The 19,072-nt window shown below is 45.6% G+C and overlaps 1 long non-coding RNA gene across 1 annotated transcript in view; it reads left to right on the plus strand.

Moving 5' to 3' along the window:
* Positions 1 to 15,838, plus strand: part of LOC141252967 (uncharacterized) — a 30,865-nt gene extending 15,027 nt beyond the window's left edge. Inside the window, exons 2-3 of the long non-coding RNA XR_012314174.1 lie at positions 14,426 to 14,654; positions 15,088 to 15,838. This is a non-coding gene — a long non-coding RNA (uncharacterized lncRNA). The remainder of the gene's footprint in view (positions 1 to 14,425; positions 14,655 to 15,087) is intronic.
* Positions 15,839 to 19,072: the final 3,234 nt, after the last annotated feature.

Consider the following 19,072-nt stretch of genomic DNA (forward strand, 5'->3'; position numbering starts at 1 on the left):
GACTGATCTGACAGGACTGACTGATCTGACAGGACTGACTGACTGACAGATCTGACAGGACTGACTGACTGACAGATCTGACAGGACTGACTGACTGACAGATGTGACAGGACTGACTGACTGACAGATGTGACAGGACTGACTGACTGACAGATCTGACAGGACTGACAGGACTGACAGGACTGACTGACTGATCTGACAAGACTGACTGACTGATCTGACAGGACTGACTGACTGATCTGACAGGACTGACTAACCCTAACTCTTACTTTCTTTTTTATTTTATTTTTTTCACTTTTACTGTGGCAAGGCTGACAGCTCTTGTCACAGTGTTTCTCCTCTGCTCTCTCACTGAGATCGGAGGAGAAACAGTGTATTTATCAGGCAGATCGCCCGGGAAAGTTTGTTGCTAAAACAAACTTCCCTGGTGATCTCTCTGATTGGCTGGTGTGACGCTGACATCATCGAGACCTGAGCCAATCAGGTCTCGATGATGTCAGAGGTCACAGCACCGGGATCCCCACCGCTGGCAGGTATGTGGGGGGTCCCGATCGCTGACCACCGGCTGTCACTATCTTTTAAATGCCGCGATCGCTATGGATCGCGGCATCTAGAAGATAGGAACAGGTTAACATCATGGGGACCTGATCCAATCAGGTCCCCATGATGCCACATGTCAGAGCTATCGCTGGGGGTCCTGAGCGCTGCGGGACCACCCACCGTTTTTAAACGCTGCCTGGGCTCTGTGCAGCGCCGACGTTTATGTACAGTGGGCGGTCGGGAACGGGTTAAGAAGAAAGATTGAATACTGTGATTTCCCTTTACAAATTACAGAATAATGCATTTTCTGTAAAACCCAGATCTGGATTATTGTACAGATGTAAGGTTATATAAGTTGAGTTTGGACAATGCTTTAACTAAGACGTGAGGTGAAAGTTATGCTTGGAATTTAATATATTTAGCAATTAGTAAAAAGAGCTTTTGACACAGAGAACTGATTGAGGAAATGTAGAACAGATCCATCTCCATGATTTTCAGAGATGTTGGCAAAAAGGTTCAATTAAATGAATGATCTTTCCATAACTTTATTTTTGTAACATTATGTGACAATAGGTATAATGAGTATTCACTCTTATTTTGGAGCAAGTATGTATCATTGGAGAACATCAATTTCAAAGTCAGCTCCAGGTCAGGTCCATTGAAACATTATACACATCTGCCCCCTAGCAGTAGTAACAAGGAGCCAATATTTTTTTTCTTTAAGTAGATTGAGTTCTTGGTGCTCAGTATTGAGGAATCAAGAGGACTGTAGCCTTCTCAAGTATATGAGAACAAAGTTGTAAATAATTTATGCTGCTAATTAAAGACAAACTAATCTCTTTTCTGGTAGATTCACTCGAATCGACCAGCAGATTAATTTGTCCAAATAAAAATTGATCTTAAGACATTTATAATGCTCTGGCCTCAGTGCAGACCACCAAACATAATGAAAGGAGGGCTAGAAAAGAAGTTAAAAAATAATAAAAGATTATACTCACCTATCCTAGGCTTGCCCTTCACCAGATCCTCCAAAGTCTTCCGTACACCTCAGATCAGACTTTGACTTGGTCTTCGTCCAGGATCCTCCAGTGTTCATGTGGTCAATGATGGTGCGGACTATGCCACATGCAATCGATTACATTCATTGTCACATGTAGGGCACAATGCACATCACTTATGTCAAGGACATGCTTCACACTCCACATGAAGACATGAAGCCTAGTCCACACCAGGGAGAGGCTGAAGAACAATCTGAAGACTCATTTAGAGTGACCAGAGGACCGGGCAGGCAGCTGTGACAAGACGGGTGAGAGATAGGCTGAGGACTAGTGAGCATAATGTTTTTTTATTTTTAACCCCTTCTGTTAATCCAATGATCCAAAGGGCTATATATAGAGTTGAACAAAATAATTTGCAGGACCCTGGTTCAGTAGCTTGTTGTAAGACTATGGCCCCAGGTCCTGAGCCCTGCGGATCCACTCCTACCTGTCGGCAATCCTGGTGCCTCTTCTGATTAGTAAGCCAAGTGTGACGCTATGTGTGTTTTACACACCAGTCCAGATAATCCCAGACTTTGCTTCCTTTCCCTAGGTCCGCTGCCCTCTGTTGTGCTCCATATCGGGTTTTGCAAGTTGCCCAGCATGGATCAATGATATCTTCTCCATAGATCTATTTAAGGCCCATTTAGACACACAATATACATTTTATTAATTATTGTTAAAATATTATCAACTTGTCCACCGTGCTTGCTTGCAGTCTATCCGCTATGTCCTAGTAGGTAAGTATCAAGGTCATATCGTGAGCACTAATATGAGTAAAACAGACAACTAAGTGACTTTGATAATCCTAAAGCAGCTCAATGATTAATACTGACATATATGGGACCGTATGAAATATTGTTCAGGATTTGATTGAGACCCATATAAATATAAAGTGCAATTCAAAAGTTTTTTATTGCACATTGACCTCATCAAGAAACTTGGATTGTTGAATATCAACAAAGTATCAGATATACTGGGACTGGATATATACCCTCCAAAGACACACCTCTCTACTTGCATACTCTAATGCAAATTTATGCCACATACATGATATTTCTAGTATTTAGTATCTATTTGATAAGATGCTGCATACAATTACTGCTAAACCACAGCTCCTATTCAATTGAGGGATAAATTATTTGTACTCAATGAAGAGGTCAAATGCAGAGATGAGCGGTGTTCGACTCGAACTGTTCGCCAATCTCAAATTCGAGCTGTTTTGGGCGGTGTTCGAGCCGGTCGGCGAACACGAACAATTTGAGAAAAATTCGGCTGTTCGAGGTTATGTTCGATAACTGTTCGTGCACCAAAATCATAACTGGATTTTTTCTCAGTAATGATGAAAATTAATGTTAATACGCAGTTTGAGTGTACAGTGGGGTGGGGGGAGGGGCAGGGGATGGATCTCTGCAGAAATAATGAAGATCTCCATTTTTTTTTCTCTTTCCCACATTTACAGTGGGGAGGTGCAATCTGTCAGCCTATCAGCAGCGCACACACGGAGCGAACTGCTTTTTTCACACAAGCAAGGGCATGTGTCATTGGCAGTGTATGTCACATGTCCTTGCCCTATAAGACCCAGCCATTTTCCCCATCACCACCATTTTCTCACTGCTGCAGCTTCGTGTTAGATGGCATCGCTGTTGCTGTGTGCGCTATACTTTGTTAATTTCAAGTCAATTTTCGCACAAATCTACAGATAGCTTGGGAGTAGGGAAGAGTTGTGATTGCAGTCCTTTTAAGGACTAGGTTACATAATTTCCTACGACTTTTATCAGGCAGGTCTGTGCTCTTAAATAGATAGGTTGGGAGTAAAGACTAATTGTAATTGTAGTCCTTTTCAGGGCTAGGTTACATCAGTTCCTATCACTTTTTGCCAGGCAGGTCTGTGCCAGTGCTGTGCAAGGTTTTTTTACAGCATTTGGATAATTCTAGCAAAGCAAATCCTTTTTGGCCTATTGCAGAGTGTGTTAGTCAGTGGAGTAGCATATCTGTGTTGCAAGCTACACCACCTGTGTATAGAATACAATTTTTTTTACTGCACCTAGTGAAGTAAAACCTTTCTATTAGTCCATCTATACTAACCTCCATCAGGTTGCAAATTCAATATAATTTTTTTCTGCATCTAGCTCTGAAAAAATATTTTGGGTTCTAGCAGTTTGTGGGACTTGTTCTATTAGTCCATCTATATTGACCTCCATCAGGTTGCAAATTCAATATAATTTTTTTCTGCATCTAGCTCTGAAAAAATATTTCGGCTTCTAGCAGTGTGTGGGACTTGTTCTATTAGTCCATCTATACTAACCTCCACCAGGTTGCAAATTCAATATAATTTTTTTCTGCATCTAGCTCTGAAAAAATATTTAGGCTTCTAGCAGTGTGTGGGACATGTTCTATTAGTCCATCTATACTAACCTTCATCAGGTTGCAAATTCAATATAATTTTTTTCTGCATCTATCTCTGAAAAAATATTTCGGCTTGTAGCAGTGTGTGGGACTTGTTCTATTAGTCCATCTATACTGACCTCCATCAGGTTGCAAATTCAATATAATTTTTTTCTGCATCTAGCTCCGAAAAAATATTTAGGGTTCTAGCAGTTTGTGGGACTTGTTCTATTAGTCCATCTATATTGACCTCCATCAGGTTGCAAATTCAATATAATTTTTTTCTGCATCTAGCTCTGAAAAAATATTTCGGCTTCTAGCAGTGTGTGGGAATTGTTCTATTAGTCCATCTATACTGAACTCCATCAGGTTGCAAATTCAATATAATTTTTTTCTGCATCTAGCTCTGAAAAAATATTTCGGCTTCTAGCAGTGTGTGGGAATTGTTCTATTAGTCCATCTATACTGAACTCCATCAGGTTGCAAATTCAATACAATTTTTTTCTGCATCTAGCTCTGAAAAAATATTTCGGCTTCTAGCAGTGTGTGGGACTTGTTCTATTAGTCCATCTATACTAACCTCCACCAGGTTGCAAATTCAATATAATTTTTTTCTGCATCTAGCTCTGAAAAAATATTTCGGCTTCTAGCAGTGTGTGGGACTTGTTCTATTAGTCCATCTATACTGACCTCCATCAGGTTGCAAATTCAATATAATTTTTTTCTGCATCTAGCTCTGAAAAAATATTTTGGCATCTAGCAGTGTGGGGGACTTGTTCTATTAGTCCATCTATACTGACCTCCATCAGGTTGCAAGTTCAATATAATTTTTTTCTGCATCTAGCTCTGAAAAAATATTTCGGCTTCTAGCAGTGTGTGGGACTTGTTCTATTAGTCCATCTATACTAACCTTCACCAGGCTGCAAATTCAATATAATTTTTTTCTGCATCTAGCTCTGAAAAAATATTTCGGCTTCTAGCAGTGTGTGGGACTTGTTCTATTAGTCCATCTATACCGACCTCCATCAGGTTGCAAGTTCAATATAATTTTTTTCTGCATCTAGCTCTGAAAAAATATTTCGGCTTCTAGCAGTGTGTGGGACTTGTTCTATTAGTCCATCTATACTAACCTCCACCAGGTTGCAAATTCAATATAATTTTTTTCTGCATCTAGCTTTGAAAATATATTTTGGCTTCTAGCAGTGTGTGGGACTTGTTCTATTAGTCCATCTATACTAACCTCCACCAGGTTGCAAATTCAATATAATTTTTATCTGCATCTAACCCAGCCAATACTTTTGGGCTAATACCACAGTTTGGCCACTCAGCTCTGCTCGGTTCCCATCCATTGTTTTATGTGAAAACAACTCCAGAGATGTGAATTAGTTAACCACCAAAATGAGTGGAAAAAGGCCTGCTGCTGGTGGAAAGGGGAATAGGCGTGTTGGGAAGGGAAAAAAAGGTTGTGTCCATGGGGTAGGTGTTAAAGCAACCGTAACATCTGCAGAAGAAAGACCATCTTCCAGCCAAACTAAGATGTCTACTTCTTTTAGCGGACAAAGTGATAAGATCCCTTTCTTACGGCCACGCCAATCGCTACAAATTCCAGATGAGGCACAAAAACAGCAGGTGCTTCAACGGATATCAAGTGCTCCTTTAAGTGGGCTCTCCTCCACCTCAACTTCAACATCACAAACACTCCAGTCCTCAGAGGTGTCACCCCAATCGCACTTGTTTCCTCACAGCTCCCAAGTCTCCAGCTGCCCATCTGAGCATGGGGTAGAACAGATGGTTGAGTCTGCAGAGCTGTTTACTCATACTATAACCTGGGAATCAGAGGTCGGCTCCAGAGCTTCTGTGAATCCAGACGAGGAAATGATCTGCACTTATGCCCAGAATCTTTATGAGTCGGATCCAGGACCAGACGCAGAAGGTTCTGACCATAATGTAGACCCTCGTTCCCAAACTGTAACTCCTGTTGGTGGAGACAATGAGGAAGACGATGATGAGACTCAAATACCTGATTGGAGCGACAACTTTAGTTTTTTGTCAGGGCAGGAACAGGTTGGCTCTGAGGACGACGGGTGTGATAACACACAGGGTGATGATGATAAGGTTGGAGATCCCACTTACTGTCAACCCACAGTCAGCCAAGAGATGAGGTCAGCAGAGGAGGTGGAGGAGGATGCTAGTGACGACGAGGTCAGGTTGTGCCTTCCTGGACAGAGACGTAGTACTGGAAGCACGTCAACAACTGCATCCTCAAACACAACTCTGCCTCTGACCACAAGTCGTGGTGGCTCTTCAGGTCGCATGGGAGCTAAGCCTTGCATAGCCTGGGCATTTTTTCAGATCGATAAAGATGACCCAACTCGTGTTATCTGTAACATTTGTCAGCAAAAACTAAGTAGAGCCCAAAAAATACATAGTTTGAGTACTTCATGCATGAACCGGCACATGGATATGAAGCATAAGTTGCAGTGGGAAGCTCACTGTGCTACAATGCGGCCTAGCCGGCCGGGCCAACCACCGTCTGCCACATCTTGTGCATCAGCGGCCTCTTCATTCTCTGTGACAGGGGGGACAGCGGTCACACCTGTTTTGGGACGCAGACCTACCACCTCTTTACCCGCAACAGCCAGCGTGATTGGCAGGTCATCATTTTCTTTGGAGGTGGAAACACCAGCTGGTGTTCAGCGCTGTCCGACATCGATAGCACCACCTTTGGATCAAGGCAACCTAACATGTCCGCCTGCATCTTTCTCACAGACCAGCAGTTTGTCGGGCACACCCTTCTCAACCCCGTCTATGCACAACAGCCAGCCCTCGGTCCCTCAGATGTGGACAAGTAAAAGACCATTTCCTCCTAGCCATGAGAAAGCTAAGAGGTTGAATTTCACCATCTGCAAGCTCTTGGCTACAGAAATTCTGCCTTTCTGCCGGGTGGACTCAGAGGATTTTCGAGACCTTATGTCCGTCGCAGTGCCCCAGTACCAGATGACCAGTCGGCACTACTTCTCAAAGAAAGGTGTGCCTGCGCTCCACCAGCATGTCGCACACAACATCACCGCTTCTTTGAGAAACTCTGTGTGTGACAGGGTGCATTTCACCACAGACACTTGGACGAGTAGGCATGGACAGGGGCGTTACATGTCGCTGACTGGGCACTGGGTAACTATGGTGACAGCAGGACAAGGGGTTGCTGTCCAAGTCTTGCCGTCCCCACGAGTTGTGCGTCAATCCTCTTTATCTCAAAGTTCCTCCACTGCTTCTGCCTCCTCAACCTCCTCTCGGTCCTCCACCTGCATTCAAAGCCTGTCTGGTCATGCCGCAAGCTTTCTAACTGCGCAGAAGGGATCCTGCACACCTCCTTACTATGCTGGCAGCAGGGCTCAACGTCATCAGGCGGTTTTTACTTTGAAATGTCTAGGAAATGTGAGTCACACAGCTGAGGAGTTGTGGTCAGCTCTGGAGAACCAATTTCATGAATGGTTGTCTCCACTGGACCTGAAACCAGGGAAGGCCGTGTGCGACAATGCTGCAAACCTGGGTTCGGCCTGTCGCCGGGGCAATGTCACACACGTGCCTTGTATGGCTCACGTGTTTAACCTGGTTGTCCAGCAATTTTTAGCCCACTATCCCAGACTAGATGGCCTTCTGCAGAGGGCACTGTCGCTGTGTGCTCACTTCCGCCATTCGCATCCCGCAGCTCAGCGACTTACATCTCTACAGAAGTCGTTGGGCCTGCCACTTCACCGGCTAAAATGCGATGTGCCTACCCGGTGGAATTCAACTCTGCACATGTTGCAGCGACTGTGGCAGCACCGACAAGCCCTGGTGCAATACGTTCTGACGTATAGCCTGGGCCAATGAGATCCAGAGGTGGGGCAAATCACGCTGGAGGAGTGGTCTCAGATCAGGGACCTATGCACCCTTCTGCACAGTTTTGAAATGGCGAAGAAGATGTTTAGTGCTGACGATGCCATTATCAGCATGACTATTCCGGTGATTTACATGCTGGAGCACATGTTAAACAGAATTCGGAGTCAGGTGGTGGCACAAGAGGAGGTGGAGGAAGTAGAGGAGGAGGAGTTGTATGCGGAAGGGCTAACATCTGCAAGGTCCAGTCGGTCGGCAGCACCAAGGTGGCAGGCATGTGAGGGTGGGGGAGATGGTTTTACCAGGGTGCATGGTAGCAGCCAAACTAGTGAGGAAGGTGCAGGAGCCCAGGAAGAAGTGGAGGACGAACTGATGGAAGACTCATCAGATGAGGGAGACCTTTATCACATTTCTGTTGTGCGAGGTTGGGGGGAGAGGACAGAGGAAGGAAGCATGATTGTTACCTCGCCACCAACACAACAGGGACTTGGTGCTCCTGGATGCGCAAGACACATGAGTACCTTCTTGCTGCACTACCTGCAACATGACCCTCGAATTGTGAGAATTAGAAATAATCCTGACTACTGGGTTGCCACGCTGTTAGATCCCCGGTACAAAATTAAATTTGCAGAAATTATTCCTGCCATAGAAAGGGATGCACACATGCAGGAGTATCAGCAGAGACTGTTGCAGAATCTTACATGTGCTTTTCCACAAAACACCAGTGGTGCACGTAATGAATCTCACAGTTCCAACTTGCCAACCGTGGGACCGTCGAGTGTTCAGCACTCAAACCGTAACAGAAGCACAGTATCTGCTGGTAACATCAATTTTGCGGAATCATTTCACCACTTTTTTAGCCCATTCTTTGCAAGGCCACAGGAGACAAGAAGTCTGACACATAGTCAACGCCTAGAGACAATGGTACAGGAGTATCTCCAAGTAAACATTGAAGCCATGACTGTGTCACTGGACCCTTGCTCTTTTTGGGCTTCCAATCTGGATAAATGGCCAGAGCTCGCCACTTACGCCTTGGAGATCTTGTCATGCCCCCCAGCCAGCGTTCTGTCTGAACGTGTGTTCAGCGCTGCTGGTGGTGTGCTGACAGATAAGTGCACGCGGCTCTCCACTGATAATGTAGACAGACTCACGTTTATAAAGATGAACAAATCATGGATCCGAAACGACTTTTCTACCCCTGTGTCATCCTGGGGAGAGTAAAAGCTTGATGATTTGTTAAAATCACCTCACCAACCGTTTTAAGCTTTAAAATTACTAATCATGTTTATCTGTATCTTGGCTGGAAAATAATTTGGGCTTTGTAGCAGTTTGCAGTACTGATTCTATTAGGCCATCTATACTAAGCTCCACCAGCTTTCAAATTAATAATAATTTTTAGCTGCTTCTAGCCCGGAATATAATTTTGGGTCTACTAGATGCGCAAGACACATGAGTGCCTTCTTGCTGCACTACCTGCAACATGACCCTCAGATTGTCAGAATTCGAAGTAATCCTGACTACTGGGTTGCCACACTCTTAGATCCCCCACACTCTTCGATCAACATTTTCATTTTAATAAAGAACAAAAAAATGGTCATTTTTGAAATTATAAGCATTAGCAGGTTATTACAAACTGAAATCAAACAGTTTTCAACTCAAAACTTTATTCTAGGTGATGTTACATTTGCACATAGGACCCCTTGTACGAAAGGAGCTTCTGAACTCTCTCATCCATTGAATTTGTCAGGTTTTGGATGGTTTCAATTGTTTTGCATGAGGACAGAATACCCTCCCAGAGCTGTTGCTTAGATGTGAACTGCCTCCCGCCATCATAGACACTCCTTTTGATGATGCTCCAGAGGTTCTGAATGAGGTTGAGGTCAGGGGAGCATGGGGGTCACACCATAAGTTTGTCCCCTTTTATGCCCATATCAGCCAGAGATGCAGATGTGTTATGTGCAGCATGAGACGGTGCATTTTCATGCATGAAAATGATCTTGCTGCGGAATACACGGTTCTTCTTCTTGAACCATGGCAGGAAGTGCTGTTTGAGAAACTCCACATACATTATGGAGTTCATCTTTACCCCTTCAGGGATCCTAAAGGGGCCGACAATCTCTCTCCCCATGATTCCAGCCCAAAACATTACTCCACCTCCTCCTTGTTGGCGCTGTAGCCGTGTTTGCGTGGGGTGTCCATCATCCAGCCATCCTCCACTCCATCCATCTGGACCATCGAGCGTTGCACGGCACTCATCGGTGGACAAAACAGTTTTGAAGTCAGTCTTCATGTATTGTTTGGCCCACTGGAGCCGTTTCTGCTTGTGTGCAGTGGATAGAGGAGGTCGACAGGATGGGTTACGCACAGCTGCAAATCTCTGAAGGACTCTGCATCTTGTTGTTCGGGGGACGTCGGAGGCACCAGCTGCTTCAAAAACTTGTCTGCTGCTATGACAAGGCTTTTTTGCCACTGCTCTTTTAACCTGACGTAATTGCCTGGAGGAAAGAGTCCTCAATTTTCCCTTATCAGCACGCACACATGTGTACTGTGAATCAGCTACATACTTCTTGATTGTGCGATGATCAGGATGAAGTGTCTTGGCAATGTTGATTGTAGTCATGCCTTGACCTAAACACTCCACAATTTGTTGCTTCTCAGCAGCCGATACATCCTTTTTCTTTCCCATTTTTGCAGATTATGTAGGCTGCTTAATAATGTGGGACAGCCTTCTTAAGTAGTCTTGCCTTTCATTGGACACACCTGCCAAACTAATTAGCACAGGTGTCTGCAATTGCTTACAGTGATATAAAGAGCCCTGACACACATCACCATCAATGAGTTTAACTGACAAACAAAAAAATTCTTACCTTTTCACTCCTAAACACTTTTTGCATAATAATTTGGAACACAGTGTACATGTGTTTTTCCACAAAACACCAGTGGTTCACGTAGTGAATCTTACAGTTCTAACTTGCCAACCGTGGTCTGTATGGAGTTGTTCAATAAAGGGCCCAAAATTAAGATAACATAGACGGGAGAGGTCTCTATAAATAGGAATTCCTAAGTATTTGATACCCTGTGAGGGCCAGGCAAAGGGAAAGTTGGACTGGATGGAATCCTGTATGGATTTGGGGAGGGGGACATAAAGGGACTCAGACTTCGCTGCATTGATTTTAAAATTTGACCATGTAACAAAGTGATCTATTTCAGCCATAACAGCAGGGATGTATATATGTGATTGAGTGATATATACTAGGACATCATCAGCAAATGCAGAGCACTTGTACTCGGTGCTTCCCTCCTCAATCCACCTAATATTGGGGTTATGGCGAATTGATGAGAGCAGGTGCTCCGTCACTAGGATGTATAAGAGAGGGGACAGAGGACATCCCTGCCTTGTCCCATTGGTGATTATGAAAGGTGATGAAAATGTTCCATTTATCTTCAGCCTAGGTGACGTATTGCGATACAAGGCCTTGATTTTGCCTATAAAAGGGTCCCCTAGACCCCTACCCCAAGCTTTTTAAGGGAATAATATATGGCGTGCCAGGAGACTCCATGGAGTGCTTTCTCAGCATCCAACGAGAGTATCTAATTACAAATTTTTAACTGCATCTAGCCCAGGAAATACTTTGTGCCTAGTAGCAGTGTCTGCTAGTCAGCGGATTATCCCATCTGTTAAGCAAGCTACACCACCTGTAGTTTGGACACTTAATTTTTTCAAAGGAAATGGTTCGGGCCCCCGGGACACTCAGTGAAGAGCATCGGGGAGACACCCCAAGGCATAGGGGCTGGGACTGGCGGTAGGACGCCTTGCGGTGGACCGCCGAGCTCAATCCTTATGAAAGCTTTTTAACTGCAGCAGCTTTAGTGGACACTACTGGAGCTGGAATTACGCAGCTGCTGGCATGAGACTTGCCCTCCAATAGATCCTTGTAAAAGGATTTAAAGTGTATTCATTCAAATTAGAGAGACAATTTAAATGAAAGAGCTTAGACCTGCCTCCACCACAGGGGGGCTCGCTCGACCCACCAGAGGACAGGCAACAGTATTGGGAGAGGGGGGCTGGCCATCAGGGTCCACCGCAGCTCTGGCACAAACCCGGCGACACGGAGGTCGCACGGGCAGGAACGGACTGGCCGTGTCGGCTTCACACTTTTTTGGTTTTAAAAGGGCATGACATGCTTATATCTGTGTCTCCCCCTCCTTTTACTCCTACACCTATTTTCTTTTCGCATGACTATATGTACTTGTCACTTTTCCATGTGTTAGTTGTGTCTTCTGAGCAGTTTGTCAGCTTTTGGACACCTTTGAAGGTGTTTTCTATGTATTTCTATTTGTTTTTGTTTGCCTGCCATTGGTTTTAACTGTGTTCGAAGGTGTTCGACGAACAGTTCGACGAACAGTTGGGCGAACATACGGGTGTTCGATGAGCCGAACCGAACTCGAACACTACAGGGGTGGCTCAACACTAGTCAAATGTATTCTCATTCATTGCTTTAACAAGTATCCCCCAAGCGTCTACAGTCCCTCATAGTTATTCAGACTGTGCTTTAAAGAATGGTGTAAGAACCCATGGAGATCGGTTGGAACAGATTATCTCCAGCTGAAAGATCCCATCGACTTAGTGTTGGACTTTGTTTGTGTTGTGGTGAACGGGATCATTATCGCACAAATTGTTTCAAACTGAAGGCCAAACCGGGAGAACTTCAGACTCTAGATGTGGAGGGAGGAATAGCCCTAGGATTAACTCTTTCCTCCAATAAAGATAAATTACTCGTGACTATGTCCATTTTCTACAGTTCCTCTGTGTTCATGGAACAAACATTTATTGGTTCCGGCAGCTGAAAATTTTATGGACCTCTCTCTGGCCAACAGGCTGAAAATTTTTTGTTATTTTTACAGAAGTCCCGGAAGCTAACCTCCGTGAATATCTCAATAATTCCAGGTGATCATATCCAATTCCGGACAGTGAAAGTGTAACACTAATGCCCGCTCCCCTGCATGGTTCTCCTTCCCCCTCCATGCAGGGACGCTGACATACTCACCATCCCAGCAACGCGGCATGTTCCCCAGCATGCTCCTTGCTTCCTGTGTCTGTGTCCAGGTGGCGCCCCTAGTGCGCCCGCGCTCCCCTGTTTTTCAAGGGGCAGCGTGCGCACCTGTTAAGTTGCCCCCAGCCAATAGTTGGGAGGCATCCTATATAAAAGGCACTCTCACCTAGGGAGGTGCCTAAGCAACATTGAGTCATTAGTGAGTGAAGTGTGCTACTAGTGAGTTGTTAGGTCCCCTGCTCCTTGAGTGGCTAGGTCCTGAACCTGAACCCCTGGCCCGTGTGTGGGCAGTGTCTGAACCCGAACCCATGGTCCGTGTGTGGCTATTTCTTGAACCTGCTCCCCTGGTCCCTGTGTGGCCAGTGCCTGAATCTCTACCCCTGGTCCATGCGTGACTAGAGTCTGAACCTCATCCCCTGGTCCATGTGTGGCCAGTGCCTGAACCTAGTCCCCTGGTCCGTGTGTGGCCAGTGCCTGAATCTCATCCCCTAGTCCATGTGGCCAGTGCCTGAATGTGTACTCCGTTTGTCCAGACTGCTAAAACCAGTCTCCAAATCCAGTCTAGTCTGTGAATCCGTGTCAGTATCCGTCCTGCCCGAGCCTGAGGAGTAGTCTGAACGGAGCCCGAGTCCACTCCGTGTCTGCGTACCTGACCCCTGGGGTCAGCAGATGCAGTACCAGTGACTGCCTAGGAGTTGTACCTGGCAGCTACCTGCAGCTAAAGCCTGATTCCATCATCAGGAGCTCCAGAGAACACCAGGTAGCTTAGCTATGCCCCTCCACGAACCACGTGCGCCACCTACGTGCATGACAATTTGCTTAGGCCATGGACCTCACTGATCCTCATGGCCAGACAGGTGATGCGTGTGAGGAAACCATCAAGTCTGGCTCTGTTCTTCCAAAGACCACCTGTTTCCAAGCCTCATCAGCTGCCAGTATGAAATCCATAGAGATCGACAGTGTTTGGCAGGCTGAACCGCAGCCGAAATTCTGTCGTGTGAGAGGATTGTGGTATTGCTGCGGTTGTGTGGAATATCCCGGCTGTCTTTATCCAGTGAAGTCTGTAAAACCCCAAAGCCTTGGGTCAGTAGGAGAGGCTACCCTTGGCGACAGTATTCCCTCTCTACCTATGACTTTGACCGAATCCATGGCAAGTGGAGGCTTTGGTTCGGCAGGAAAAGTTCTTACTGCAAGCCGTGGAGAATCTGTGTCTGATTCCCATCCTAGAGCTCCTGAATCCGATTGGGGTGTTATTGGATGAAGGATGAGCTCTGCCCAAAAGCAGTCAAGTCATTTCTGAACAACTAGAGCTCCAGATAGGAGAATTGTATACGGAGAAGATCGCCTTCCATGGGCTGTCTGGTTTATTTCATCCACTTTCCCTAGATCATTTCGAGCAGAGAACTGAAGTGCCCGTTCTAACCTGGAGACCCTGTGAAGTGCTTCATTGGGTATAATGGAGTAATAAGAGGCGTCTGGTCCCTAAACATCCAGTTCAGTCACTAGTGTCGCTATCTTCTCTGCCAGGTCTGCTGTGTGATTGCATCTCCAAAGGAAGGGAAGAGGAGGTGATGTCCCCACACAGTTCCGACAATTGTTCCAATGATCTGCTCCCAGAAACCTGCCCGCCTTGAGAATGTGCCATCTTTGAGACCAGGCTGAAGATGGGCCCAGAGGAGATATTGTGGTGCCCCAGCGGGTCCAGTTGCCACAGAGGTACTGCACCTCACCCGGAGGTATGGTTCCCCACTCCCAGGTAAGGAAGGAACACTACCCGGGACCCACACACCTGCATCCATCACTACACCACTCCAGACCAGCAGATGGGGCAAGATGCACTGGGCCACGGCTGAGCCCTGTCCCTGGCTGGAGGGGGGGGGGCAAAGGAGAGGGAACCATGTAGTGGGTGTGGGTGGAGGAAGCAGAGGAGGAGCACCCTAGCAGAGGGTATAAGAAGAAGGGGAACCTTCTAGAACGGGTTCAGTCAGGGCTGTAAGCCCAGGAGGGAGGTCTTGCCTGCGACAAGTCCAGGAGGGGGCCCAGAGTAAGGGGACTAGAAGAAGGAAGAAGAGAGAGAGGGGGTCTCAGGGGCATCTGTGTCTTGGGATTGAGGCTATAGTCCTATGCTTGGTGTGCTTTACCATGTTTTATTTTTGTGTTTTTGCTTTCATTCATCCATGGTGGGTTAGACTTCATCTGTCCTGCTGCTCCTGAGATTCTTTTGTGTCAAGTCCTCGCTGCCCACATGACTTCCCGCTTGTTGCATCAACGTCAGGCTTCCGTATGCCCACCCGGAGCTAAGGAGTAGAGAATCCACCTCACCTGGTGAGCCTTAACAGCGAGCATCTTGCTGAAACAATAATGTCGCGCCAGGCCTACTAAACAGAAGATGTAGTAGGCTACGCTATTCCATACTGCATAGAAAAAAATGTATATTATGTGGTATATACTTTTTTCACATAGGATCCCATGGATAATGTTTGCCACTGTATAGCATCCATCACAAGCATCTGTAAATTGGATACATTTTAAGTTTTAAAATAATTTTTCATAACGTGAATGTTACACATTATATTTTACTGCAAAATCGTGTTAATATGTTGATGATTGTACATGAAGAATAGTTTTTAGATTGCAAGTGCCTAATATGTTCCTTCCAGATATTTATTGTGTATTTTTCAGCTTTTATTTTATGTAGCGTTTCATAATAATAAACTAATTGTAACATTATGCATGAAACATATAATGTATTTTAAACTGTGAAATAAATTTTCACTATTTTAACCTCAAATTCTTCAATGTTTTACAAAATTTACTAGAAATAATTATATTTTTTCTCAAAATATATAAGGATTTAATACCTCATAGAACGTGACCATTTCACTTAAATACCAAGTGCTAACTATGGATGACATAATGATTTACTCTACCCAAAGCAGAGCGCCTTATGACACGTTTAATAGCTTTTCTAAATTTTATAGTGTTTAATGAATAATACTTCAACAGGTTTTGTGATTTTACACCTCTACAAAGGTCCTGTATATTGTGTTCTACAATAAAGTTTTGTTCTGAAAATCGCGAAACAACATGACTAGTGGATTTCCTAAATTATTTTTCTATGTTGTCAAGTTTCATTGTTTTATTTTATGCTTTAATTGGACTTTTGGAAGTTTGATTTAAGTTTTTACAAGTTTGTTTAAAAAGTAGAATGTGAATCAACTTTTAACCTGTTACAGGACGTTTGTATGTTGTTTTAACTCAGGTATGGTAATATTTTTATATCTTGCTATTCATCAGTTTAAGGGTTTATTTCTGAAGGCATTTTTCAATATTCATTTTTGTGTATTTTTTCTTACATTTTTATAAGCACATTCTTCATATTCAGAGGTAGAAAACTCATACAAATCTAGACTGTAATCATATAAAGACCCTATGCCTAAAAAATAACTTTTATTGATCAATACTAAAAGGTAAAAAGACCATGAAAAGACACACAAAAAAACTATCACACATAGAAAACACACAAGGTGATTATTGGATAAAAAAGACTAGCTGGTATCCTGACCTCGCCCTGGACTATCCCTTCCTTACAGTGGAGGTTGGCACCGTAGGGGGAAATGTTGTGGCACCCGTGCTCCTCGGTGGCTCTCCCCGGGGTCCCTTAACATCCCTAACTACAGATGGAGTTGATAATACGAGGTCCCTCAATCAATAATATTTTTGATTCATGTCACGTTTGCCACTTTTCTAAAAGTAGGCTCAATTTAGTAGTAGCGGTGTGACCAACCATGACCTAGTAGATTTATCATTATTTATTTCACAAATTTGTGTAAATTATAAGAGAAGCCCAGTTCATAGCCGGTGTAGATTTTTGTTTGTCGTGCACAGACACTCCAAGTTCTACCAAATTTTCCAAGAGGTGTGTGACACGCCCCCAGGGCCGTGGGGTACTCGGCAGCCGAGCCTCCGGTTGCCAGGGGATATCACAGTGGCTGGCCCGGTCCGTGGCCCAGGGCGGTCACTCAAAAGGGGGGAAATATGAACATATGGGATTTGGGAAAGTTCGTGACGCCACCTGTGGTGTCTGGTGATGATCACCAGCGCTGCAACAGTCCTCTGAGGCAGATGTTGGGGCAGCTTATGATGGGACGGCTCCCCACAGGTGGAGCAGGCCTCAGGGCAGTGTAGTGGTAGAGAGCAGGTTGCGCTGGGCGTTGTAGTGCAGGAGGAACGATAGCGCCGATGAAGAATGGACGGAGGCAGTGCAGTGCAGTCATCCAAGATTTTACTCACAGTTCTTAAGACACTTCACAGGTGCACTGTACAAGTAAAGGCCTCCCGCGTCGCGCTGCGTTCACCGGGCAGGGGTTCAATCCTTCCTCAGGCAACTTGGGAATACCTGGCAGAACCCCACTTTCTCGTGTTCCTAATTTTGACTGTCTTCACACTGGTCCTTCTCCCTCCTGCTCTGCGCTGCCCACTCTCTGTCTTGTTCAGGTACTCTGAAGTCCCTCCTGTCCGTTGGAGTTACACAGACTTGCTTGACCCTCAGGGGACTACTGTAGAATGCCGCAGCGGTCCCTCTGTCTTCTGACAGATGCGGGGCGTACGGGCGCCGTACCCCCTGGGATCCTTTCTGTAGAGTGGAGCCTACTCCCTGCTCCCCTCTGGGGCCTTCTGACCTGGCCCTACCTGTGGAGCAGATCTCCTAATGAGACTCTGCTCCCGGACTGTTCTTCTGAACAGCTCCTTAGAACTGACTCTAACTCTGATCCTGCCACCATAAGATGGCTTCCCTATTTATACTCCTATCAAAGTGCACCCTCTAACTACTTCCTCCACCCACACCCACTACTGGTTCCCCCTACCTTTGGGTTCCCCCCACTTCAGCCAGCGTCAGGGCTCAGCAGAAAACATACATTGCGTCTTGCCCCTCCAGCCGGCCTGGAGCAGTGTAATGTTGGATGCAGGTGTTTTGGGGTTCCGTGCAGCACTCCCTCCTTACCTGAGAGAAGGGAGACACCACACCTCTGGATGAGGTGCAGTACCTCTGTGGCGACTGAACCCTCAGGGGCGCCACATGCGCTTATAATAAATTGGGCAGACCTAACTGCAATGGGCTTTTGTTTAAGTCTCATGTTTGAGATATCCTTATTTTAAGCTGAATATGACCAGTAGATTTACTAATCTCTTGACAGATCTAAGATGAGAGCAGAACCAGGTCTGCACAAGGATCACAATATAAGCAAGAATGCTCGTATTCAATGATAGCATTCAGAGAACTTAATAATGGTGAGGAAATTAAATTACAGACAGAGAAAGGGACATGTATTGTGGCACAATGTGTGCTCATCCACTAAGATATGCACCCATGGATTATTATGCGCACAAAATTGCCACCTCCATACACTGTATGATACCCCCTCAGTACCTCCTACATGATACTCACAGTATGATGCTCCCACAGTTCCCCAAACACAATATTATCCTGCCACAGTGACCTGCCAATGCAGTATGATGTCAACACATTGAGCTCCACCAAAGTATAATGCCCCCTAAAACTTATTATGGCTCCCACAGCACTCCACACTGTATGATGCCATGGCAATGTCTCACATACAGTATGATGGCTCCACTGCCACCTGCATATTATGAAATCTCCGTAGATCCTTCACACATTATGTGGTCCCACACAGTATGATTCCCCCATAGTGATCCCACCCACAGAATAATGCTTCCCACAGCCTCATTCCCCAAAGTTCTCCACAGTCCCTCAAGCACAATATGATGACTGGCAGGCCACGCGCCCCCCAGGCTCACGGGCCCCATAGCAGTCACCAGTATTGTGTACCCCCCATTGCCACCCCTGCATCAGGGCCCCGGCCGCCTCTGCATTAGGCCCTCCTCCTGCACCCACTGCTCCACCGGTGCTGCAGCTTGATAGCTGGCACTTCAAACATGGCCGCCCGCAGTGCGGCTGTGTCTGGTAGTAATGATAATGACATGGCAGGGTCGATACTGCACCTTTAATTGTGCTTGTGTGTTGCCCTTGCCGCGACATTACTACCAGGCACAGCCGCACAGCGCTCTGCACGCAGCTATGTCTGAAGTGCCGGCAATCTAGCAGAGCTGGAGAGAGGTCCTGTACTGATGCTGGGGAATGGCCCAGGCCCA

Source organism: Phyllobates terribilis, unplaced genomic scaffold (genome assembly GCF_046119375.1).
Source record: "Phyllobates terribilis strain yellow unplaced genomic scaffold, ASM4611937v1 Scaffold_2__4_contigs__length_985480577, whole genome shotgun sequence".
Classification (NCBI taxonomy): Eukaryota; Metazoa; Chordata; class Amphibia; order Anura; family Dendrobatidae; genus Phyllobates; species Phyllobates terribilis.